This window comes from Lissotriton vulgaris, chromosome 6 (assembly GCF_964263255.1).
Source record: "Lissotriton vulgaris chromosome 6, aLisVul1.2, whole genome shotgun sequence".
NCBI classification, from domain to species: domain Eukaryota; kingdom Metazoa; phylum Chordata; class Amphibia; order Caudata; family Salamandridae; genus Lissotriton; species Lissotriton vulgaris.
In genome coordinates this window covers 231,350,211-231,365,286 of record NC_141694.1, presented here as the reverse complement: position 1 = coordinate 231,365,286, position 15,076 = coordinate 231,350,211, and the positions used below count along the sequence as shown (strand labels likewise).

At 42.2% G+C, this 15,076-nt stretch overlaps 1 long non-coding RNA gene across 1 annotated transcript in view; it reads left to right on the top strand.

The window, feature by feature from the left end:
• Nucleotides 1-15,076, top strand: part of LOC147707061 (uncharacterized) — a 242,441-nt gene that overhangs the window by 120,651 nt on the left and 106,714 nt on the right. Inside the window, exon 2 of the long non-coding RNA XR_015296606.1 lies at nt 5,451-5,541. This is a non-coding gene — a long non-coding RNA (uncharacterized LOC147707061). The remainder of the gene's footprint in view (nt 1-5,450; nt 5,542-15,076) is intronic.

Here is a 15,076-nt window from a genome sequence, read left to right as displayed (position 1 = left end):
ACGGAGCTGCCTCAGCCCAGATGTGTCAGCTACATGTGGGACAAGTATGTTGAAGTTTGATGACTTTTCAAAATAACCACTTCATTTTTCACATTCCCCTCTCTAGGTCTCCTCCCTCATCTGCCCACCCAGCAACAATTCTACAGTTCCGCCGACATTTCCATCCCCGGGTTGCGTGCAATATTCCGTGTTCTTTCCAGATCAGCACATTTCTTGCAGCTGAGGAGTCAGATTGCTTCTGTGTACATTATAAACCCAAAATGAAATGACGGGTCACATGATTTGTGGTTTATTTGCGTGCATAATGCTGGTCTTTTCATCTCAATGAAGAAATGTTTTCCTACTGGCTTGTATCGGTTGCCTGGCATGTGTACAGTCGTTTGGTGGGCTGCAGTGTTTAAATGTGTATTGTCAGCACCAAGCAGCATGTCTCTTCTAAAGTCTGTGAACATGCTGCTTTCTAGCAGGTTTCCCTCACCCGTGCCATGCATAACACACCTACGAAAGCTCTAGCATAGTGTCACGTGCCACTTTTTAAAAAAAAAAAAAAAAAAAAAAAAAAAAGAGTGCATCGTACTGCTGTTTTTTTCATCACCACTAACTGAAAGGCTTGCTGTCAATTGTTGGCAGTTTCGGCACTTTGTGGATTGATTTCTGATTTTCACATGATAACACATAAGAAAAGTACAATAAAACAGAAGAGTATGCGGAAGGGTTTCTGAAGGCGGACCCTCAGCTCGACCCTCCCTTGGAAACCCCTGACCCAGTGGCCCATCAGCCACAGGGCCGTCTGGTCTGTGTGTGGGACGATCCTCCCTACTTGGAGCGAACCTTCTGCTGCACGGCTTTTTCTGCCTGAATCTGCCATGCCTTGCAGCAAACACAATCATTGCATCATCCTCCACCACCTCCAAATGCAAAGAGAGAAAACTCCCTATGTGTCAAGGCCATTGTTTTTTAATGTTTTATTTTGCAGAAGTAAACTCCCTCTTTAGGTGTTTGTACAAAATAATATTAATCCATTTTTATTGAAACTGCTTCCTCCACACCCTTGGAAGCACTTTGGACCAAACTCTCCCCACCAACACGTTGGAGTTCTCTGAAATATGGTTCCTGGTTCTCCACTGGCAGGAGAGATCCGAAGACCTCCATCCACCAATCTGTTGTGCTGGCTGGCAGCTTGCCCTCTTTTAAACGATCCCTTAAGTCTTTTGAAGGATCAATGTTGTGGGGGGTAGGACTTGAACATAAGGTCTTGTCATGTTTTAGTGAGTTGCCAGATATTGAAGATGGTGGAGACATTTACCACAGTCTTTGTGTTTAATTCAGAGATTATTTCTTTGAATTCTGGACTGAAGTGCCTTTTGACCTGGCTTGATAAGTGCCCATATTATAGTTGGCGCCACAGTATACGCATGCAAACATGCAAGCTCTTTAGTGTAATGATGTTTCAGTGAGGAAAGTCGCAGGTAGTCACAATTTCCAACTACATACCAGCGCAGCGGTACTTCGTGAGATTGTCCTACCTCCACGTGTGGTGCATTAAATATTAAGAATGTGGGCATTCATTTAGGCTTCTGATGATAAACCCCAAAAATGTTTCATTGTTCGTACAACAAGCACCTTTAAACCCAATCGGTCTGTATTAATATGGTGGAAAAATGTGTTGAGGCTGTTTGGTTTTGTAGCGCTCTGTATATTAAGGGGTTATTGCATTCGGTATTATTGGGACATTTAGTAGATACTTGATTCATGAATGAAGGTAATGCGTATATATCTGAGTGTTTGTTTGGTATAGGGGGATACATTTTCGTGAAGAGAGGTAGTGTAGTTGCTGCACTTTAGTCATTTTTTGGTGCCGAGTTTATTCTCTTTATTCAAAGGGAGTTCTCTTACCCGGTGCAATAGTAATTGTTTCATGTCTCGTTAGTGGTGTTCATTTCTATCTTTGTCAGGCCCCTTTTGCCATCTCTGCTTTTCTGTGGAGCTCAGATTTTCCTATGTGATTTGCCTTGGCTTCTTTGAATTCATTGAATAGAATCCTTGTGATGTAGCTCTGTGAGGTAATCTAATAAGAGGTGTATGTATTTTGGAGGCCACACATTGCAAACCAAATGAGACAGACTAGTGGGGCAATACAGACACCTCACAATTCTTTGCAGAATAATGTGTCTGCTATATAGATATGGGTTCTTAGCAAGCAGACCAAACATTCTGTTCCTTAAATGATTGCTTATTATGTTAATAAATCGTCTCTAGAAATGTGTATGGAATCTCCATCCATCTGGTTCTAACTCACACAAATAAATTGTGCATTGAATTCAACATCTGGTGACCCTCAAGAAGGGGGTTAACTGCGTGTGATGTAAAGTCAGCCATTGCTATTAATTAATGTATGTTAACCATACCTGCAGATGGTGGGTCCTATAATTATGTCTCATTTGTTGTGTAATGTATAAACTCAGTGAACGATATCACTAGAGCTATGTAATTACAGTGGGAATTGTATCCCTGGTGACAGAAAATCAAGCTCCAAAGCGATGCCAAAGGACCTATGAGGATGCTGGCCATTCCATGACTTCACCAAAAGTCAACTCCCACAGCTTTGCAGCAAGAGCAGTGAACAAATTAATTCAATCCAACGGAAGAGGAAATAATTCCCTCTACAGCTTCCACGCCTATAATGAGACTGTTTAAATCCTCCTTTGCTTAGAATTTTCCCCCTCTGACCCACTTAAATTTCTAGATATATGTAGCGCAGCTTATCACCTGTGAGAGCTGTCCATGGGCACGGGGATATTAAGTGATTTGCCCAGAATCACAGGATGTTAAGCAGACGCCGAGACTCGTGCCCAGGTCCCCAGCTCCCATGTCAGCAGCTCTAGCTGCTGCACCACATCCTCTCCCCAATGTAGTTTGAACATTCTATGAGAGATAGTAGGGATGCAGAAAATAATGTTCCTGAAAGCCCCTCTGCTCCTAGCCTGACCGCTCCCGTAGGTTTTCTCTTGTTGCTCTTTGAACTCTAAGAAATAATAGACTTTGGAAACCGTGCACAGTATAAATTGTCCCTTAAAACATGAATTCTGGTCAACTCACAAACCAAGTCTACTTATTGGAAGAGAGCGATGGCCACAGAATTGCCAGCCCATGAGTTAGGGCGCGGGGAGGCAAAATCTATAAATAAAGATTAATGTCATGACTCTCCTCTGCCCATGACATATAATGACCCATTATGGCTATTGATAAGCGAAGTTATTTAGCTTCCTTTTATTAACAAGGTGCAAAGTAGAAATGCTGAAAAGATAGCCAATGTGTCTCGACTCTAAAAGGCAAAGCTATTGGCTTTGCAAATGCTTGTTCACATTCGAATGTGTGCGCATGCTTCAAGACCCATCTGTCATGATGCATGCACGCTCATAGCTGCCATCTGGCAAATAATTCAAAGATGGCTGATGTGTGTGTATCCATTGTGGCATGTGCTAGCATTATCTCACCTGGCAGCCATTTATAATTTACCATTCTAATATGCTGAATTGCTACACTAGAGTGGGAAAATATAAACATCAACTGAGATAAGCAGTAACACCGTCCAATTGGGAACAACGGGCTGACCCAAAGCTCACTCTAAGTAAATGATATGTATGGGGCAAATTAGGTCTGCCTACAGACAGCTAAAGCTATTGGTAGTCCAAGCCTTAAACGATTAGGCAACATGTTCTATGTTTGGGACAAACAACCTGAAAGCTCATTGTCGTTGTGCTCACCAATGAGGGAGATCTGTAGGTCATGAAGTTGAATCCTGGCAAGGCTAACTCAGGCAAACTCATGGGTCCACCCTTCAGAGGTCAGGAAAGTGAATGCCATTACACTGGATAGTAGTAGCACTTCTAATTTATAGCGCTTACAAATGTTCAAATGAATGGTATACATTTACAATTACCTGGGTGAAGCAAGAGTCAGCTGACCACAGCTACCCACTCATCATGATGATACCCCTAACAGAGTGTGTGTACTATAATTTTTTTTCCCACCCAACTTCTAAACCTGGCCCGTGAGCATCAAAGAAATGTGCAGGAGCGCCCCACAGACATATATCTGATGCCCTGCCCGGGAGCTAGGTTAAGAAACATGAAAGGTGTGAAGAGACTCTCATATAAAATAAGAAAAATAATTATTTCATTTATCTATATCTCTTCATATCCTGCTGTCATTTCTATGCCCTGTAAATATCAGTTGTTACTTTTTCTGAGCTTAATAGTACCTTGTTGCTGACCTCAGAGAAATGGGTGGCTGAGAAGGTCCTGTGAGGGTGTCGCCTTTCGATCAGCAGATTACCTCAGATGTCCGCTCTGTGCAGTAACCGACTGCAGCATTGGGTTTGCTCTTTCAGGAAACGTGGAGAGCATAAGGGCAGCATTGGGCATCATGTTTCTAGATAAATTCCCACGGCCTTGGGCCAGAATGGAGAGATTTCATGGGGGTGGAGAGAAGAAAAAGCGTCACCGACATTTCCACTCCCTGCTCTTGGGGCGGGGGGGCTTTTATTAGTAGCCTGCAGCACACTGCTGTACATGGCAAAACAAGTCGGTAGTCCAGGATGCTCTTTCATACAGAAGTGGAGTGCCATAAGTTGATCTTTTTCATCCTCTGCTACTGGCTCACTACCAGTGAGCACAGATTTGCCAAAACAAGTTGTTATTTTTTATGACTCCTGGATTGGCCCACCTGACTTGCGACTCTCACTTCCCCTCCTTACCCCATGTTAGGAGCAGAGAAAAGCTCTATTTTATATTTGTTCTTCGAGATTTGTAAACTAGTTCTGCGGATTCGCAAACATACATTTGGGATTTTTCAAGTTTTGTTCTTCAAACATGTTCCAGATCTTGGATATTCGTGCTGTATTTCATTTCGTCTAATATTTCTAAGCGTTCTTCACATACATAGAACAAACCACAAATGAATTTCATGGCATTACTTCCAAGTTTTGTTTTCATCTGTCCAATAATTTTTGTGTGCTTGAGCAATGATGGTACTTTGAATGTGAGCCGTGTTCTCTCCTCAATCCATCCCTCAAATAAACTATGCTCTTTGACCAATCTGGAAGAAACTTGGGAAAAGAAGCAGCCTAACACGTTATCTTGAAAATTGTATACAAGTTCGTCAAATAAGTCCAAATTTATTAGCTAATCAAAAATGTTAGTAGGTGTGTGTAACTCAACTATAACTACAGTTGCTACTATAGCTGACTGCATAATCGCAAGCGCTAAAAACATGCAGAACAGGATGAAGAAACTGATGTTTGTTCTTTGGATTGTCGGTGTTGGGCCATAGTAATGCGGGGAGTCTGGTTGGCCGTTGTAAAGTGAAAGGACTACAAATGATTCAAATGCAATTAGATTCATTCCCTGATGCTTAATTCTAAAAGGAGATTTCCATTTCTCTTTCAGGTGGCGAGTGTGCATGAATAATGGGATTGGCTGGATAAGTGGCAGTACACTTGGTTAATCCTCTGTCTGCAGGATTTGTGATACGACTTGCGTAAGTGAATACCAATATTGTATTGCAATTCTGTATTTGTCTGTGATCCAGAACAAATTTACATAAATGTTGGTCTGCTCTTTCCCTCAATTTTTATCACAGCATGATGTCTTGGCAATAAATGTGTGACTATTGTTTGAGGAGCACACGAAGTGTGAGAACAGCTTCGATTTTTTATAATTTAGACCGGTTTTGCAGAAGCCAAAAATAGAGTACAGTACTCTGTTGAATTCCTGAAATGATTGCATTTCCACTGTCCTGCCTCTTCTGTAATTTATCCAAAACGGAACCTTGAATTGTGTATAATATTTTTTCTCTGGGATGGAGGACAGATCTGTCTTGCAATCAGTATATTTTAGTCATAGAGAAGCTTGCTATCCTTGGTTTTCTTGAAGCATCTTTGTTTTTTCGATAAAGATTTATTCCACAAAAGAAATACTCTGGTAACGACGAAAAAAAACTGATGGCAAAGGTCGTTTATGAACTCATAATGTGGTGTAATCAACTAACAGAAAAGAGATGGTCGCATGGTGTTCTGAGAGTATAAGGGGGATGTCTCTCAAGTTCTCCAATCGCTGTTAATTACAAAAAATACCTTAATAGCAAACATTAATTGTTTTTTAGGACTATTGAATAGAAATAAGGTGCACAGGCCAATAAAACATGGACTTGAACCTTACATTCGCTACAGTCGGGCTCATTTTATACGTTTTTGATTACCAGGTGTAAAGTAAGTACGTTATATGCCCATAATCATTCAATTAAGTAGATTTGTATAGCATGAATAATCACCCCAGTGGGCATTCAGGCCCTGTGCTGTAGGTATCAGTTGAAGATCCAGACCTTGAGCTCCTTCCTGAAGTGGTTCAGCGAGTGTGAGGTACGGAGGTGGAGAGTGTTCCATGCTCTGTCGAGGTTTCTGATTGGCTGGTAGATGACCAGGCGGGGATTCATGTAGTCGAGTCCTTGGTTGTGGAGGGCTTTGAAGGCGTGTGTGAGGAGCTTGAACTGAGATTTTTTCTGGACAGGTAAACAGTGGAGGTATTTCAGATGCTGGGTGATGCGTGTCCTCTTGGGGAGCTTGAGGAGCAGTCTGGCCGCTGCGTTCTGGATGGTCTGGAAACTTTGCTTAAGTATGCTGGTAGTGCCGGTATCAAGTGTGTTGGCGTAGTCGAGCCGACAGTTGATGAGGGCCTGCATCACAGTTTTCCTTATGCTAATGTAGACGAACGATGAGTGTGTGATGGGAGACTGTTTTGAAACCTGTGGAGAGATCAAGGAGGATGAGGGCAGCTGATTTTTCTCTGTCGAGGAGTGCTCGGATGTCCCCTGTTGCTGCGATCAGCACTCTCTCGGTGCTGTGGTTGGCTCTAAAGTCCGATTGGAAGTGGTCCAGCAGTTTCTTTTCAGGTGTTCTGTCAGTTGGAGGTTGATGGCCTTCTCTAGGAATTTGGCAGGGAACGGGAGGAGGGAGATGGGATGGTAGATCTGGAGCTCTTTAGGTTCTGCTGAAGGTTTCTTGAGGAGGGTGTGACATCCATGTGTTTTCATGCACCAGGAAAGGCGGCTGTTGATATGGAGGTGTTGAGGATGGTGGTCAGTTGGTTGCTGATCTCGTTGCTACAGAGGTTGAAGAGTTGTGGGTGCACAAGTCAGTGGTAGCTCCTCAATGGCTGGTGTTCATCAGGGTGGTAGTTGATGGTGTGCTAATTTGTTCCCATGTGGTGAGTTGGTAAAGTTTCCGTAGATGGGTGCTATTATTTTGTGGAAGTGGTGGGCGAGATAGATCATAACATTATAGATCTTTGACAAAGGACACATATTTGACAATTGGCGCTTGATCCAGGAACTTTATTTACTGTTTTGTACCTCGTTTATAGCTGATCTGTCCTCTACTTTCTTATTACATTACCAGTTGGCTGGGCTGACAGTATTGACATCATCTGCTAGGCGTGAGGGTTGATCATGGTGGTGGGGGACAGGGAGAGACAGTCAGTGGTCTTAGGTTGTTGCACTTCTTATTTACAACCTCATACAAGCTGCCTATGCACAACTTCTGTCCGGGCTGTTGCTTTTATCCCAATGTTTTGCCTCAATCTGTGTGTTTGGTGGCACCATAGTTTAGTGTGATGCATAAAATTATGGCAGAACAAGATTCCCCTGGTGGAAGAATGTGGAAAGGCTGCTGCACAGTTGAGTATTGTAAATTCCTGTGTAAGGAATTAACAATATGTACAAAATAATTAACCACACATAGGTTAAGTATATATTTATTTATTGGAGAATACATAGGCACCACATGCAACCAGCTCCAGAAAGCCATATGTTAGCAATGAGATCATCTTCTGGGTGTGGATGGATGATAGACCCTGGAGCCTAATAGGAATGTACAATTTCAAATTGTCAAAGTTTCCTCATCTTCATGAATCATTTGATGTAAAAGTAGCCTGAACATGATACCTAACTAGACTTTCATGGATTGGTGACTTAACCCCTTGGCCGCGGAGCTAATTCTGCTATGGAGCTGGGGGGTGAGCGCGGCACCGCCGTGCTCATGACACAACCACGCCATCATGAGTCTCGGGCGAGCTGTGCTCATGACGGCATGGTTCCGCCACGACCCCGCCCACTCACTAATTCGCCCGCACAGGCGGGAAATCAGTGCCGCGTGGGCGGAGCGCCCGCAGCATGACAGAACCACGCCGCCATGAAAACACGCCGCCCGTGGCTCATGACGGCGTGGTTCCGTCATGCGCAGGGAAGGGGTTAACAATTCAAATCTGTTTGTTTTTAAGAGTGAAGCTTGCTCTCTGTATTCTGTTGGCAACTGCAAGAAGGATAGAATTTACTTGTTCAGAGTGATTTGGAAATCCGCTAATAATATGTAATTTTTCCACTTATTTTTCGATCAACCTTTAGATCTTGTGACGTGCTTCTTTGCACTTCATTATGTCTTTCAGGTCTTCACTGTTAGATTTATGTAAACACAACGTCAAGAACTTTTTAGTTTAAGGCCTCAGCCGAGATTTGCTAAATTATCTGCAGACACTCCAGAGATTATTATTCACACTCTATATTTATATCCACTTGCTCACTGCTCGTTCCAGCGATTCGCCTCGGCCTACAGGAGGCGAAACAACTCTCTGACTCCCAGAACTATGGAATTTCGTCAGTTCTGCACTGGAAATGGCTAAAAGTCGTTGGATGTTCAGCTGTTTTGAAATGTTTTGATGTTTTGTTGAACATTGCTTCCTTTACTTATCCTAGGCAGAATTCTCGAAATATCCGACTTTTCCTGAGGTGCTTGCTTGCTTTTATCTGAAACAGAAACGTCACTATCATATTTCTTTTGTCAAACAAAGATAGTTCAGTGAGTGAATTATCTCATGGAGTCTACAGATAGCCAGCCTGCACTGCTGTAGAAGGTCTTGTAAATGAAGATGAAGTGTCTGTTTTACGCTGCAGATCCGAATGCATGCATGCATAATATTGCATATTCTTCGACAGTATTACTTCGTTATTTTGTCAATCTAACACATTAACACTGTCTGGGTGAATGTTTCACCTAATTATTACCAGTTTAACACCCAAATACCGCAAAGAAAGCAACTGGAATGGGCCTAGTCAACCTTTGCGACCGCCCTTTCCTTCCGCTGTAATGTGTGACCACTTTTGTCATCACTTGTAATATCTGTGATCTAGAATCCATTTTTTTTCATCTGCAAATTATGCATCAGATGATCGGTTGCTTGTCAAACCCACAAGACCCAGAAAAAAACGCAGCTGCAGATTTGCATAACTCAAGTAGTTATGTCACTGTAACTTTTCCCAGGAGTAATGGTACATGGTTTCTGAAGTGTATTGTTGTATTCCTGAATGTGTGTGCCAGCCACAGCTAAATGTACTACTCGAATAATAATGTTTTTTAAAAACGTTTTTTGGGGCATTTCATATAGTGTGGATCTGGACCCACGGGCAGTGTCGTTTTTTTTTTTTTTACCTAGAACTTTGTTATTACAGTAAAAACTTCTCCAACAGGGTGTGACGTACCAAGATGAATGCTATGCATATGGCGTCCAGTTTGATTCCAAGACCAGAATGTGACAGAGAGGAAATTGGAACATGTAATTGAGAAAGTACTGGATGTTTTTACATCACGTTTACATGTTCTCTGCTACATAGCTATTCGTTTTCATAATACATAGATCTATATAATTTGGGATACAGAGATGGAGTTTCTCAGTGCGGGTAAGAACCCCAGTATTCGGGTACACCATGAGTAACCTGGTCCCTTGACCTCATCTCTTTTCCCTTACAGTCCAACTAGCACGCTTTCTTCCACAAATATAAATGTTTGATTATTCGCACATTGAAGTAAAAAAAAATATGCTAGCTTTCATCACAGTACTTTTTTGTCATACAAACCTTAAACAATGGGGCTGCCACTTATTTGTATTGTTAGCCTTTTCTACCAAAGCACATTTTTGGAGTATTTGGTTATTTTAAGATTCTTTTCTGCAAAAAAACAGTATTTATATTAGAAAGGGCAAACAGATGTATCCACAGAAACGTGACTTCGCTTTTCTTTTGTCTCTTTTGCTTGCTGCTGACAGAATTCTAAACCTCCGACGTCACCAGACCTCCTCCGTTATACCACAGTATAACCAGTGTTTGCTGCTCGGTGATGGTGTCCTCTTCCCCATCCCTGCCCCTGCCCTGACTGAAACACTTTTATGGAGGGCTGCTCCGAGCTGACTTTGTGCGGGCGGGGTGTCCTCGGCAGACAATAAAGGCAGCTCGCCGCGGACCCCACGTTATCCACCGGCAGATTAAACTCGGTTCCAATCGGAATGCGCATTTTATTACCAACAGATGCTCCCTGCTTTATCACTTGATGCATCTCGCTAATAAAACGGTGTAATTAAAGAATGCGCGCCCAAGTCATTTTTTTTGCTCGCGGGCAAAAGAAACACTGCGTGTTTACTTGTATAGTGCTTTCATCTTCCCATGAGTTCCCCTGCTTTGAAAGGGGGCGCGCCGGCTGCACTGACCAGGTAATCAGATACTGGGTACCTTTTAAGGGCGAGGGGTGGCGCAGAGGTGGCATCTTTCTCTTTCACTCGTCTTCATTTTTCAAGTAGAGGATTCTTCTAGGCGCTACCTTAAAATCCGCTGCAGGTTCGGCTGAGAGAAAACCTACTTCGAAGCGGAGGACTTATTACCAGCCCGTTTTCTATTATAAATTCTATTTATAAAACCGTTTATGCTGCAGCAAAACCGCAGGGTCGTAGATTAACAGCCCTTTTACACTGCTGGTGAATTATAGTGTCGGAGATTACAAGAGTGATCACAAGGTTTTCAATGGGGGTTCACTCCGCAGCTGGTGTAGTTACAGTCTGGTGTTCGATTGGTGGTCGGGCCCTCCTGGCAGGTGGCACGTTTAGTCTCCACATTAAACATTCTGATGATTACATATGTGCCAACCAATGGAAAGAAAATGGAATAAACCATACAAGTAACTCGTATCTGGATTACTAAGTAGTAGAGAATTCTAGTTAACAACAATTGACCTTACACAGCAAACATCTGTTATTCAGCACCAAGATGACCATTTGGGGGTGAATGTGCGCTTTACAAATACACGTTATGTTATTTTTAATTGCTTCCTTTGTCTATGTGCAAGACTGGCCTACCATCTTTGTCAGCTGGTATAGATCAGGTCATACTTCTGTGCTGCCCTACGTTGTCGGGATAGAAGAAACATGTAGGCTATGAGTTGAATATGTGTTCCTGGTTATATCAGCTGGTGAGGCAGCCCTGCAGGTTCAGTCCTGGTTCAATAGGGTCATGGATTGCGTGGCTGACCCATCCAGTAGGGTTCTTGTGGGGCATTACCTGCTTTTGTTTAAATGGCAAGAGATGATTTAATGAGCTAACAAAATTAATAATCTTAAAACCATGTATGATCTTGTTCCGTTTTCTTTCTTAGCAGTACATCCTTGGAAGTCCTATTAATTTCTCTTCCCAACAATGTTTGGTTTATAACTGCTCTAAAACCAAGAGGAGATTAGGAGCAATCTGCTGGTCTATTTACCCAAGGTGCATCGCCGGTTGGCCTGATTTTGCGGCAGCTCCTGCTATGTTCTTCTCCACAGCAGCAAATACTGTTCAGCGGTCCTTCGCCAAGGGGGTATACAGCCTGTGGAACTTTGGTCAGCTTCAGATTCCAACTTCATCATGCTGGAGATTGTCGACTTCAAAAGCATTGACTAAGTCAAACTAAGAAATTGTATCTGCGGCTTTGTTCAGCAGCTTCCAGATGATGATGCTTCCTCCTTGGACTCCGCCTGCAGCCTTGCCCCACTGAACTTTATCTTCTCAAAACATTTTCTTCAGAATTTCTTCTAAGTCCGAGGGTAATGGCCAACCGAGCCAGTAGCAGCTGGAAGGGAATGGCGTTGGGGGGGTTAAAAGATCAATAAAACGTACCTGCTCATCGCACCTGTCGACTTTCCTCCACACAGGAACAAGAAAGCAAGCACCCAGTACCCCAGCCAATCGCAACACTGCAATGCAGCATTGTGATTGGTCTGAGTGCCGTGGTTCGGCACTCAGATGGGAAATGGAGCCTGGGTATATTCTCCACCCTGGCTGTAACGCAGCCTGGGTGGAGAACATGTAAAGTGAGCATGTAGGTTTGGCCGGCCCAAGAGGGCCAGCCAAATCTACATGCACAATTAAGGTGCATCCACCACTCCTCCTGATGAGGAAGGGAGCCAGGCCCGCCCCACTGCCTCCACTGCAAGCTCAATACAAAAAAAAAGAAATAATAATGGAGCATTATTATCGGTTTTTTTTTTATTATTGAACTTGCAGATTGAAGCAGTGGGGCGACACGCAGAGGAGCCACCTCGGCCCAATCCACTTCTTGTATCTGACTCGCACTCCATTGCAGTCTGCCATATTTTTCAACTTTTACGTGGTGTGACGCGACTAGACGGCTGCTGTTGGTGATTTGATCGTTTAGCTGCTAGTTTTGACTATAAGCTTTACAGATTCATTAGTCTGGTTCTAGTAATTGCATTTCTGTTATTTTGGTGTCAATTTATTAGCTTTGACTCAATTTTTCTAAACTGGTGTGGGACTTTTCTTGTGTTGTCTTTTCACTTAATTACTGTTTGTGTACTGCATAAGTACTATACTCATTGCTTCTAAGTTAAGCCAGACTGTGTTTGTGCAAAGATACCAGAAGGTTAAGCACAGGTTAATTTAGTGATTTTGTGGTCCACCCTCTGGCGTGAGCAGGGTTAACACTGCGCTCAAACAGCAACCCAGTTTCTCACAATGTTGAAGAAAGGATTCACTTCTGAGCATTGGTAATTGTTTTAGATCTCTTCTAGAAGACTTTCGAATACAGTGAGCAGGAAGAATATGAATGGTGTGCTGCCAAAGGGATGGTGAGATCTGCATCCTGTTAAATAATATTTTTCCACCCCTACATTTGAATTGGAAACTAAATCGTGGATATATTTGCTTCAGTAGAGGACTTTGGAGCTCCTTGCTGTCAGAAAGTAAGTCGTCTGTGGATGTGTGAGGCTCTAAAGTGATAGAGGCTAATGCCAGTTGATTGTTGGCCAAATAAAATGGCTGTGTTTGAGTGAATTGGATAAGTTAGTCATGGGTGTGGCTGCATATGCATCAATTTTCATACCTTAAGAATTTGCACAGTATCAACCACTTGCCTTCTGTGACAGTGTTATCATTATGTGATAAGCTCATCACTTTAAGTTAATTATGCTTTAAATAAAGAGCTGTCCATCATTGTACTTTATCTGTGATTTATATAATGATCAACCCGTATCCCATCTTTGTAAAAAATATGGTCTCCTAACAACCTGTTTACATGATGTTTTAAAGGCTCTTTTGTTCGTTTCGTCAACACTCCCATGCAGATTGCATTTTGTAATATGAAAAACCTATGCATATTCTACACTCCTACTTCTACTTATTAACCTGAAATGCGTTTGTACAAGCTTACATAAAAAACCTACGAGTCTAATTGACTTTAGAAAATAATGTTGACTGAATTTCTTACCTTGGTCCTCAAAAGAAGAGAAGAAACAATTGAAGTGTGAAATTACTTAATTAAATATCAGTAACATATTTTTTAAATATTAGATCTTGTTATGGGAATGCAATTTTGATTTTCTGCTTGCTTGATTTTCTCACTGAATTTCTTGACTCCACCTTTGAAAAAAATCCACAAGTGTGCCATTGCCTTAACTGAAAGTTTTCTTTCTATGACGACTTTATTTGACCTAGTTTTTGAAAATCATCCTATTAAGAATATGTCTCATATGGGAACTATTTCTTTTATGTTTGGAGGTGAATCATAAAATACACCATTGACTGCGAGAATTTCCATGCCGTTCATCACTCATAATATCCTTTCATAAGTTGAAGTTTCCCAAAAGGACAATGTTCTCATAACACAAAGGGTTTGCAGAGATGGCATCACATTTTTGTAGTGTGTCAGTCTGCCTGGGGGCCCATAAAAGGAGAATAAGTTTAAAGTAAAAAGTCACGAACGTGCTGCAGATGGCTGGATGCTCAAAGGCGGTTACAATATTATGTTTGAAGAGCAAGCAACTTGCTCATAAACGTGTCTTGTTTTTATACCTTTACTGCCTATAGTAGTTGAGATGCCAGTGGTTCATAATAAACAGAGGATGAAAAAATAATTTAGCTTTATCAGTATTATAATAACATGGTTCTGAATCTTATGCCTTGTGCATTTAAAGAATGAAAAGTGGGATCAGTGATCCATGTAGAAGTACCTGAGCTACTCTAAGCACTGAAGGCGGTTTGTTAGTTTATTTTTAATGTGCAGCAATGCCAGAAACCCAGTTGCTAGACATTCTGCTAGTGCCCCTTCTTAATGAACAGATGGCATAATCCGGACATTTTCGTTTGCACCAGTTTGTTCTGATTCTTTTATTTGTCTGATTCGAGGAGCCCCCAATCTAGGGTGCCCTCAAACCAGAAGGGGCACGCTCCCCAAAAATATCCTGTGTATACCCTAGGATACTAGAGAGCCTAAACTAGTCTCACCACTGTCAGGGGTACAGCTCTACCATTGACTCATTTTCCAAGGTCCTAGATGGTGGATGTGTGCAGTTTTTGTGTGCAGAAGCCGAACCCACATGCTAGGCATACTCGTCTCCGCATGCAAATTTAGTCCAGTGTCCGTTATTAAATGTTTACTTTTGTGTTTATTGCTTATATGAACATCTGAAAATGTCTGGATTGCGTTGTCCTAATGAATGTGCCTTGCAGAAGGAGTGTGGATGAAAGATTACCTGCAATCACCTTCAGTATGGCTTTCTTTGGTGCAACCCATAGATGCTCGTGAACATCTTGGTGTATAATCAGTGAACGTGAGCTGGAGGATGACTGCTGCCCAGACCCATTTTCTCATTATGCAACAATGTAACCAGGGCTTGCCTACAGGGATTTCACAAGGTTTCCCACCACA